Genomic DNA, 11,394 nt, shown 5'->3' with positions numbered 1-11,394 from the left:
TACATGCACTTCAATTTCACAGCAAGAGTGGCAGAGAATACCTAAACACAGAAGAGAACATTCGTGCAAGATATCTATTTCCTTGATATAATAATGCATACCATTCAAAATGATTACACTATCATTACATATAGGGCTTTATGCAACTACACTGCGGTGGTTATGGAAAGCACTGACCCCAGCATCTACATCTAGAAAGCATCCACCACCTTCTTACGTGTGTTCTCTTTTTGCATTTTTTTCTTCATTTTTCTTAATCAACTCTGCTGTTATTGCTGCTTCTTAGCAAAACTGGTAAAAACAAAATCGTAATCATTGAACATAGCACTCTGGCAATCAAGACGCTTAAAACCTTCAATCTTCTGAGGTGAAGAAAACACGGCGCGACATTTAGAACTCTGATTAACAAAGTGATCACAAATTTTCCTGGCTTGAAGACTTCCATAGCTTTCCTGATCAGGTCATCATAGGAGGTGACTTAAGTTTGTTTCAAAGCTAACATAAAAAGATTCTGGTTCTGGAGTGATGTGAATAGTCCAATAAGTTCCATCTGATTTCATTCCATTCATCGAATACCCATAAAGATTGAACATTGTGGCATTAATGACAGAACCTGGTATCAGGTTGTGAATCCCACTCTCACAAATGACATCCTTTGCAGTAACGCCATCTTTCATGTAGAACTGGTCCATAACTGCTGGGTCAAGCCCACTCATCAAATTTTCCAGGGTTTGATCTGGCTGACTGATTACCTTTCTGGGAAATCCAGAGTACATAAGTACCAACAGTCAGAATTCATACTTCCCATATAATATGCTGCTCCATTTGGGAAAATTGCATTAAGAAACTCTATTTCTTCCTGGAAATTCTAGTGTAGGTACCCTTAGGGGGAAGGCTTCATGAAATTCTCACAAGAATAAAAGAAGCTTTGAATTGAGTCAAACCCACTGTAATGCCTAGCAAGCTTCAACAGGGGAACCAGCGCTTTCAGCAAGAGAGTGGTACCAGGTGTCTTCAAAATGAAACGTTTCTTGGAGACAAACATGCTACTCTCACTGAGTACACAAGCTTCCTGGTTGTCAGTTTTTGTCACACTTATCATTGAACGTTGCACATCCTTCAGAAGTATGTCCCACTTGGCCGGGCGCGGTGGCTCACGCCTGTAATCCCAGCACTTTGGGAGGCTGAGGCAGGCAGATCACGAGGTCAGGAGATCGAGACCATCCTGGCTAACAGGGTTAAACCCCGTCTCTACTAAAAATACGAAAAATGAGCCGGGCGTGGTGGCGGGCGCCTGTAGTCCCAGCTACTCATGAGGCTGAGGCAGGAGAATGGCGTGAGCTTGGGAGACCGAGGTTGCAGTGAGCCGAGATCGTGCCACTGCACTCCAGCCTGGGCGACACAGCGAGACTCCGTCTCAAAAAAAAAAAAAAAAAAAAAAAAAAAGTCCCATTCAGATCTTGGGATAGTGCGAAGATCCCCAGATCCTTGGTTTGCATTGGGCTGCTGCCAGAAGAACCAAACCTCCAGCAGCTTCTCTGTCCCTTCGGAAAAATGTACAGCTTCCATTACCATGAGACTGGCGAACAATCAACAACCACAGAAAATCAACTAAATTAAACCTTTTCTTCTGCTGCTGCGGCTGCCGCGGCTGCTGTGAATTGTTCCAGCTGTGTTACAAAAATTCAGGTTCCTTTTCTTTTTTAAAGACAAATAAAATGACCGGACGCGGTGGCTCACGCCTGTAATCCCATCACTTTGGGAGGCCGAGGCGGGCGAATCACGAGGTCAGGAGATTGAGACCATCCTGACCAACATGGTGAAACCCCGTCTCTACTAAAAATACAAAAATTAGCTGGGCATGGTAGTGGGTGCCTGTAATTCCAGCTACTTGGGAGACTGAGCCAGGAGAATCGCTTGAACCTGGGAGGCGGAGGTTGCAGTGAGCCGAGATCAAGCCACTGCACTTCAGTCTGGTGACAGAGCGAGACTCTGTCTAAAAAAAAGTAAAATTTTCCCGGCTTTGTGTGAGTGAAAGTTGAACGTGAATTTTTTGGAAACAGAGGCAGATACAGTTCAGTCTCTTGTATTCCGCTGCTTCCCTGTCAGAGAGAGTAGAGCGAATGCTAGCTAATGTGGCCGACCATACTGTATAAGCCGAGACTCATTTTCTACTGCAACACAGTTTGGGTCCAATACAAATTAAGAGACCAAGAAATGTGGCCTAAAAATGGTTTGTTACATTATAATACTATTTTACAATTCAACTTATTCTGTAAAAAGGAAGGAGAATGAAGAGAAATCCCTTACGTACAGGCTCTTATGGCTCTCTACTAGGAGCCTGACTTAAGGGACACCTGTAGAATGTGCCTTGCTCATGTTACATCCAGACACCAAAAAGCCACACTAGATACCCTAGATAATCCCCTCCTAGCTACTCCCCATAGAAGGCCCATGTGCTCCCCAACCTGAAGTCTCTTCAGTCCCCCGGTTCTGAGGAGGGTGATCTCACCAGTTCCACAGCACAGGATTCCACCTCCCCTTCCCCTTATTAAACTATCCCAAGCCTATATCTCGCCCTGCCCAAGGAAGTAAGCCCAACCAGTATCACCAGGAGTGGGGTCTCATATCAGCCCCTAAAACTGAACCTATGCTCATTGTGAGAGGTAGCTGATAGAGATGACTGGACAATCAGAATACATGTGTTTTTTTTTTCTATATCTGATTTGGCTTTATGCAAGGAGAAATGTAGCTGGTTTTTAAGAGGATGCAGGGAAGTTTGTAGAGAAGTTTGTTAAGTTGACCATGTCCTTTGACTTAACTTGGCATGACTTGCAAATATTGTCCACCTGCTCTATCATAGAGGATAAACAAATGATTCTGGGTACTGCCCGTAAAAATGCAGGTAGAATGCTTATAACCAAGGCTATGCCATTTATCATATGGGGGGAGATGCAGTTCCAGATCTGGAGCCTCAGAGAGATTACCAGAGGAGTTGCCAAGATTTTGAATGCAGAAATCACATGGTAACTTGTTTAATAGAAAGCATGAAAAAGTGTGCGGTTAAGCCAGCTAATTATGACATGATTAGAGACGTAACTTTGAAAAGGATGGAAATCCTGCTTTATTTCAGGGCTGTCTGGTTGAGGCACTCAGGAATTATACTAATACAGACCCAGACTCCCTGGAAAGGTATGCTTTCCTGGGCATGCATTTTATTACTCAGTCTTTCCTTGAGATTAGAAGGAAGTTACATAAGGCAGAAACGACACTTCAAACCCCCATGGGCCAACTCTTTTTTTTTTTTGAGATGGAGTCTCACTCTGTTGCCCAGGCTGGAGTGCAGTGGCGTGATCTCGGCTCACTGCAACCTCTGCTTCTTGGGTTCAAATGATTCTCCTGACTCAGCCTCCCGAGTAGCTGGGACTATAGGCATATACCACCACGCCCAGCTAATTTTTTTGTATTTTTAGTAGAGACGGGTTTCACCATATTGGCCGGGCTGGTCTTGAACTCCTGACCTCAAGTGATCTGCCTGCTTCAGCCTCCCAAAGAGCTGGGATTACAGGTGTAAGCCACCACACCTGGCCAGGCCAACTCTTAAACATGGCCTTTGGAGTTTATAACAGTAGGAACAGGGCAGAGGAGGCAGAGAAAACCAAAAGAAATAGTCAAAACACACAGTTCCTGGTGGCTGCCTTGAGCCCCCTACCACCTCAGAGTTACACATCTTGAGGAAGTGCCATGAGATTGGCATCTGGGATGCATAAATGAGAGCCTGACTTAGTGGCCCCTGAGCCAAAGTCAGTGTGCCCTCTGTAAGCAAGAGGACCACTGGAAAAACGCCGCCCCAGGCTCTGAGGGGGTCAACCAAACCCATAATAGCCAAGAGAACAGAGGACTCATGGGGCCTGAGATCCCCCACAGCTCCCACTGGACACCTTACTATCTCCACAGAGGAGCTTCTGGTAACCCTTTACATAGCAGGTAACAATATTGAGTCCTTATTGGATATGAGTCAGCCTCTCAGTTCTGACCCATTTCTCAGGGGCATTGTCTTCTTTTACATTTTGAGCACTTTACTGCTTAAAAATGTGTCCCTTATATGGTTTAAAAGGGGAGGAACCCTTGGTTCTAGGAACTCCCCATCCCTTTCATAGAAAATTTGTGAATAACCCACCCCTTATTTAGCATATAGTTAAGGATTAGCTATAAATATTGTTAGTCAGCAATCCATGAGTGCTACTCTGCCAATGGGGTAGCCCTGCTCTGTCTATGGAGCAGCCATTTTCCTGTTCTCTGTTGTTCTAATAAACTTGCTTTGCTTTTACATTACTCTGTCACCACCCTTGAATTCTTTCCTTCCTACCTGAAGCCAAGAGCCCCAATTTTTGGGTTTGCCTGCATCAATTTGATCTTCAAAACAACCCTATAAAGTAGGCATTATTGCTTACCTATTTTATTCGTATAAAAATAGTGGGGCTCAGACATGTAAATTAACTTGCCTAAGATCACACAAATAGTGAGCTACTCAGTTCTAAATACATAGTCTACAAGCGTAAACAATATGCTACACTTTGTCTCCAGAATAAATGGATCATATTGATGCAAACATTCCATTCTTCTTGAATTATATTTCTCACAATAAATAAATAAATAGTCCTCCCAATCATACTAGCATTTGGAATAATATAAATTTGTGAATGATTTGGAAACCAGCAATTGTCAGTACCAGGAAACATCAACAGTGAGTGTAGACAGCTTTGTCTAAGCTTGATTGTGAAATAAAAGAAAGAGATATGGAACTAGTTTGCAATGCAAGTGTATTAAAGAAGTTTCTGTTGCTATTAGAGTTTTTTTAAAATTACATAAACATAAATATGTCAGCTAAAGACAATGAGGCGAAGGACTACATCAGGGAAAAGAGGGGAAATCAAGGGAGGAAAGGACTGAAGGAGGTGGCAGCTCGCAAATTCAAAGTACAGGCAGCAGGAGTAACTTTGGATGGGAGAAACTCTGTTTCACTGAGAAATGGAAAGAGATGCAGATACTGCAGGAAAAGAGAATGTTGGAAACAAGATGCTCTCCATGTTCTCAGTGAAAAAGAAGGAAATGTCTTTGCTGAGAGTGAGGGTGGGGATGTAAAAAAAGAGGACTTGAGGAAAGTGACAACAGTTGCAAAAGCTGCTCTGGGAGGAGTGTGATCCTAGGAAAACTATTGGGTGGTGCAGAGGTCCAGTTGAGGTTGGAAAGTAGAGATTTGCAGGGGCAACACTCTGGACCATTTTGTGATTTCTCTCTAACAACTCCCCTTTTTTTTTGAGACAGAGTCTTGCTTGGTGGCCCAGGCTGGAGTGCAATGGCACGATGTTAGCTCACTGCAACCTCCGCCTCCTGGGTTCAAGCAATTCTTGTGCTTCAGCCTCCCAAGAGGCTGGGATTACAGCCATGCACCACCATGCCTGGCTATTTTTTTTTTTTTTTTTTTTTTAGTAGAGAAGGGGTTTTGTCATGTTGCCCAGGCTGGTCTCAAACTCCTGGCCGCAAGCAATCTACTCACCTTGGCCTCCCAGTGTTGGTATTACAAGCATGAGCCACCGCACCTGGCTTCTCTCTAGCAACTCTTGACAACCTGATATAGGCATTGGGAAACCTGTTAGTGGGAATGTAATTTTGTTATGTAGTTTAAGACAGAAGGATTAAGACAGAAGGGGTTGAGAGGCTGTTCATGGCTTAGACTAGACAGAGAAAGGGTTGAAGATGGAAGATAGACAGATTGGAAGGAAAAAGGAATCAAGACACAGAAGTAAGGGAGTTGAAAAGAAAGTTGTGGTCAGACCATGAGATGTTGGTGTTGAAAAGTTTAGAGGAAGTTCTGAATGAATAATTAGAACATGCAATATACTACTAATAGCACAATTCAACTAACTGAACTGAGTGCTTGCTGACCAGCAGCAAGGTAATGTAATATCTGGAAATGCTCATTAATCAGATGATGTACAGAGTCCAAGTAATGTACAGAGTCCAAGTAATGTACAGATTCCAAATTTGGCACTTAAAAAGACAGGAACATCAATGTTTAATGTATAAATGTCAGCAAGCAGGCTTTTGCCACTGGCACATTTTGTTTCCCTATTTCTCTCGTTCAATCTATTAACTGCTCTTTTTGTTGGCATGTGGTCAAAACCCAGTATCTTTTTTCTATTTCAACTCCTACAGAATATTCACAATGCTTTCCTTCCTTTTAACAAGTATATTCTGACTGCCTAAGAAAGCCAGACACTCTGTTAGGTGTTGATGACATGCCAATGAATAAGATAAAATATCCAACTTCAAGCAGCTTGCACTTCAGTGCAGGAATTATACAAATAGGAAATAATATGGAATGCAGTGAACCAAATGTTTATGTCCCTGCAAAATTAATATATTAAAATCCTAACCCCCAAGGTGATGGTATCAGGGGGTAATACCTATACCCAATACCTTGGGTATTGGGAGGTGATCAGGTCATGAGGGCAGAGTCCTCAGGAAAGGGATTAGTATCCTTATAAAAAGAGACCCAGAGAGATACCTTGCTTCTTCCCCATGTGAGGTAATAGCTGTCTTTGAGGACACAGTCCCTCACCAGACAACAAGTCTGCTGCTACCTTGATCTTGGACTTCCCAGCCTCAAGAACTGTGAGAAATAAATTTCTGTTGTTTATAGATGATCCAGTTTATAACATTTTGGTATAGCAGCCCAAACAGACTAAGACAGAGAGTGATAAACACTATAATAATGTTAAAACTTGAGTCTTATGGAAGGGCACTTAACCTTGGATGGTCTGGAAAGGCTTCTGTGTAAAGGTCTCATCTCAAATAAAATTAAGGATTAGTAGGATAATCCAGGAAAATGAATGGGGAGGGAAAAATGAGAGGGACTTGATGTTCACAGAGGACTCCCTCTTTCTCTCTATAAAGGGGCTTCTGTTTTCCTTGCTTCTCTTGGTACCTTCATTCCCACAGGGAAGTCATTTTAGCATCCCCTCTCAGAGGATACTCTTTCCCACCAGAATCATTGAACTCAGAACCAAAAGACCTACAGTTAAGTTTCAGCTCTAATTCTTGTTGTTGTGACTTCAGATGTATCAGTTTACCCTAAGCCATTGTTTCTTCACCTTAAAACAGGAACAGCCTGGGCGCAGTGGCTCACACCTGTAATCCCAGCACTTTGGGAGGCCGAGGTGGGCAGATCATGAAGTCAGGAGTTTGAGACCAGCCTGGCCAATATGGTGAAACCTCATATCTACTAAAAAATACAAAAATTAGCTGGGCATGGTGGCGTGCGCCTGTGGTCCCAGCTATTCAGGGGGCTGAGGCAGGAGAATCGCTTGAACCTGGGAGGTGGAGGTTGCACCACTGCACTCCAGCCTGGGCAACAGAGTGAGACTCCATCTCAAACAACAACAACAACAACAAAAAATCCAGGAATAATAGAACCTTCTTCCGAGTTATTAAAGTGATTCAATCAGGTAATACATGTCAAGGTGGTGTGTAAACTGAAATATTACACAGAAAGTAACTATTCTTACTGTCCTAAGGTGGCATGATTTATGCTTTTGGACTCTTGAGCCCATTGTGGAGATTAAGAAACAAAGAATCCGTAATCATCAATATGAATTTATAGTTACTTTTCAGGTCTGACAAGTTTAAACCCTGAAATTAATTGTTCCCTGAGGCTTTCTAAAATTTTTGAGTTAATGCTATAAATTCCTACAATTTGTCGTCTACTCAAAAGCCACTACAGAGGGATGTAGTGCCTAAACTGTCACCTAACAGTAGAGTGTGCCAGCAATGCAATCTTTAGAGTACCTTGGACACTCTATCAGATAAAAAGATCACTTGAAAGGGGAATTTGACAATTAACATGCCAAATAAATGTTGAAAACACTGACTAAAGATGAGGTGTGGGGTAAGGGAGATGAAAAACCTCTTTATCCCAAATTCAGGATGGCATCCTGAACCTTCAATGTTTGCTTCCACTGATAAGAAATGATTTCATGAAATTGCTTTCTTAATCTACAGGCAATTCATTTGAAAAATTTATGCCACAGGAAAAGAGGCACTAATGAATATTTTCAGTAAGCTGAATGTACCGAATGTACCTTACTTTTATTTTTTAGATTGTGAGAGTGAGGGACTTAGTCTCAGAATAATTACAATACTTAACATTTTTTTTCTAATTTTACAAAGAAACATTAAAAAAACAGCAAATTGAAAGAATTTTATATACTTACCTGTGTATCTACCACCTAGAGTCTACCATTACTATTTTACTACACCTGTCAGGCTTATTTTTTTAATTAAACATTTTATTTTGAGATAATTGGAGATTCACATGCAGTTGTATGAAATAATACAGAGAGATCCCCCCCTGTAGGCTCTACCCAGTTTCCCCTAAGGGTAATATTTTGCAAAACTATAGTACAATATCATAACAAGGGTATTGACATTGATGTAATCAAGATACAGAACATTTCTATCACCACAAGGATTTCTCGGGTTGGCCATAATTTATAGCCACAGCTACATCTCTTTTACCCTCATCCCCTCCTCAAACTCTGGCAACTACCAATCTGTTCTCTATTTCGATAATTTCATTTTTTCAAGAATATTATATAGTGGGCCAGGTGCAGTGGCTCATGCCTGTAGTCCCAGCAGTTTGGGAGGCCGAGGCAGGCGGATTGCTTGAGGCCAGGAGTTGAAGACTACTCTGGCCAACATGGTGAAACCCTGTCTCTATTAAAAATGCAAAAATTAGCTGGGCATGGTGGCAGATGTCTGTAGTCCCAGCTACTTGGGAGCCTGAAGTGGGAGAATTGCTTGAACCCAGCAGGTGGAGGTTGGTGTAAGCCGAGATTGAACCACCACACTCCAGCCTGGGTGACATAGGGAGATTTGGTCTCAACAACAACAACTATATATATACACATTATAAATATATATAATAATACATATACTTATATATATACATTATGTATTAAATATAATGTATAATATATATATAGCTATATAATCTATAATTATAGATTATAGCACTTTGGGAGACTGAGGCAGGAGGACCACCAGAGGCCAGGAATTTGAGACCAGCCTGGACAACATAATGAGACCTTCATTTCTACAAATAAAAGAGAATGTTACGTAAATGGAATAGTAAGTATGTAATCTTTTAAGACTGGCTTTTCCCTCTTAGCATAATTCTCTGGGGAGTGATCCAAGTTGTTGAGTATTTCAGTAGTTCATTCATTTTCATTGCTGAGTAGTCTTCCATGGTAAGCATGTATAACAGTCTGTTTAACCATTCACCTGTTGAAGGACATATGGGCTGTTTCCAGTTTTTGGCTCTTATGAATAAAGCTACTATGAACAATTATGTACAAGTTTTTGTGTGAACGTACATTTTTGTTTCTCTGTGACAAATGCCTGGGAGTATAAATGGTAGAACCATATGGTAGTTACAGGTTTTTTAAAGAAACCATCAAACTGTTTTCCAGTTTGACTATATCATTTTATACTCTCAGCAGCAATGTATGAATAATACAGTTTTTCCCCACCCTTGCCATATTTTGATATTATCGCTATTTTTCGTTTTAGGCATTTTTCTTTTTTTTTTTTTGGACAAGGTCTGGCTCTATCGCCCAGGCTGGAGTGTAGTGGTACAATCCTGGATCCTAGCTCACTGCAACCTCTGCCTCTCAGGCTCAAGCCATCTTCCCACCTCAGCTTCCTGAGTAGCTGAAACTACAGGCACATGCCACCACGCCCAGCTAATTTTTGTATTTTTTGTAGAGATGGGGTTTCGCCGTATTGCCCAGGCTGGTCTCGAACTTGTGAGCTCAAGCAATCTGCCCGCCTCGGCCTCCTAAACTGCTGGGATTACAGGCATGAGCCACTGTACCCAGCCCTGTTTAGGCTTTCTTATAGATATGTAGTGTTGTCTCATTGAGTTTTAATTTTCCCTTCCTTAATGGCGAATAGTGTTGATCATCTTTTCATGTGCTTATATTCCTCTTCTGTGAAACGTCTCTTTGTACCTTTTGCCCATTTTCTATTTGAATTTTGTTTTGCTGTTAGGTTTTAAGAGTTTTTAAGAAATATATATATATTTCTTAAATACGTATTTCTTAAAAAAATAAGAAAATATTTCTTAAATATTTTCTTAAATATTTATATATTTCTTAAATATATATTTATATATTTCTTAAATATACATAAATTTATATATATATAACTGATTGACTCTTTTGCAGAGCTAAATTTTTTTTTGCTTTTGTTTTGTTTCTTGTTTTGAGACGGAGTCTCAGTCTTTTGCCCAGGCTAGAGTGCAAGTGGCGCAATCTTGGCTCACTGCAACCTCTGCCTCCTGGGTTCAGGCGATTCTCCTGCCTCAGCCTCTCGAGTAGCTGGGATTATAGGCGCCTGCCACCATGCCCAGCTAATTTTTGTATTTTTAGTAGAGATGGGGTTTCACCATGTTGGCCAGGATGGTCTCGAACTCCTGACCTCAAGTAATCCGCTCATCTTGGCCTCCCAAAGTGCTGGGATTACAGGAGTGAGCCACAGCACCTGGCGTTTTTTTTTTTTCTTGACAAGGTTTAATTTATCAGTTTTTCCCTTTATAAATAATGCTTTTTTAGTCCTTCAACATAAATAAGGTAAAAAAATAACGCTTTTGGTGTCAAGACTATTCCTAGGTCCTGGAGATTTTATCCTATTTTTTTCTGAAAGTTTTATGGCTTTACATGTAACTGTGTATTCCATCCTGACTTTACTGTAAAAATCTGTGAGACTTAGGTTGAGGTTCATTTTTGTTTGACTACAGATGTCCAACTGTATTAGTACCATTTGTTGAAAAGACTATCTTTCCTTCATTGAATTGCTTTTGCACCCTTGCCAAAAGTCAGATGCATTTTTTAAAACCTATGATGGGCTAGACTCTGGGCTATATTCTTTACATAAATTCTCTTCTCCTCTTCACAATGGCCTGTTAAATAGTTATTGTCTCCATATTTTTATAGTTGAACTATCCCAAGGGTACTCAGCCAGACTCAGGATTCAGTCCAGTCTTCTTCCACAGTGGCCGCTGCTTATTGATCTAGCTAACTTTTATTTAGCGTTTGTTATGTGCCAACACTGTGCTAAGCTTGAAGAAATAAGAGTTGAACAAGGCTTCCTAGAATACTTCACAGAGGAAGAGACAAAAGCTACACCTTAGAGGATGAACATAAGCTTGCAAAGAAAAGGTAGAGCAGGGAGAGCATTCTAGACTGAAGGAAAAGCATATGAAAGGCAAGGAAGTATGGAATTGCTCCATACATTCAAGAAACATCCAGTGTTTTGCTACAGCTAAAAGGA

The 11,394-nt window shown here is 41.1% G+C and overlaps 1 pseudogene; it reads right to left on the bottom strand.

Annotated features, from left to right (window-relative positions):
• Positions 1 to 257: 257 nt before the first annotated feature.
• LOC101135174 (S-adenosylmethionine decarboxylase proenzyme-like) lies at positions 258 to 2,196 on the bottom strand (annotated as a pseudogene).
• Positions 2,197 to 11,394: the final 9,198 nt, after the last annotated feature.

Source organism: Gorilla gorilla, chromosome 19 (assembly GCF_029281585.2).
Source record: "Gorilla gorilla gorilla isolate KB3781 chromosome 19, NHGRI_mGorGor1-v2.1_pri, whole genome shotgun sequence".
In the NCBI taxonomy this organism is placed as follows: domain Eukaryota; kingdom Metazoa; phylum Chordata; class Mammalia; order Primates; family Hominidae; genus Gorilla; species Gorilla gorilla.
Note: the sequence above shows the minus strand (reverse complement) of the source record. Positions and strands in the feature narration are given on the sequence as shown.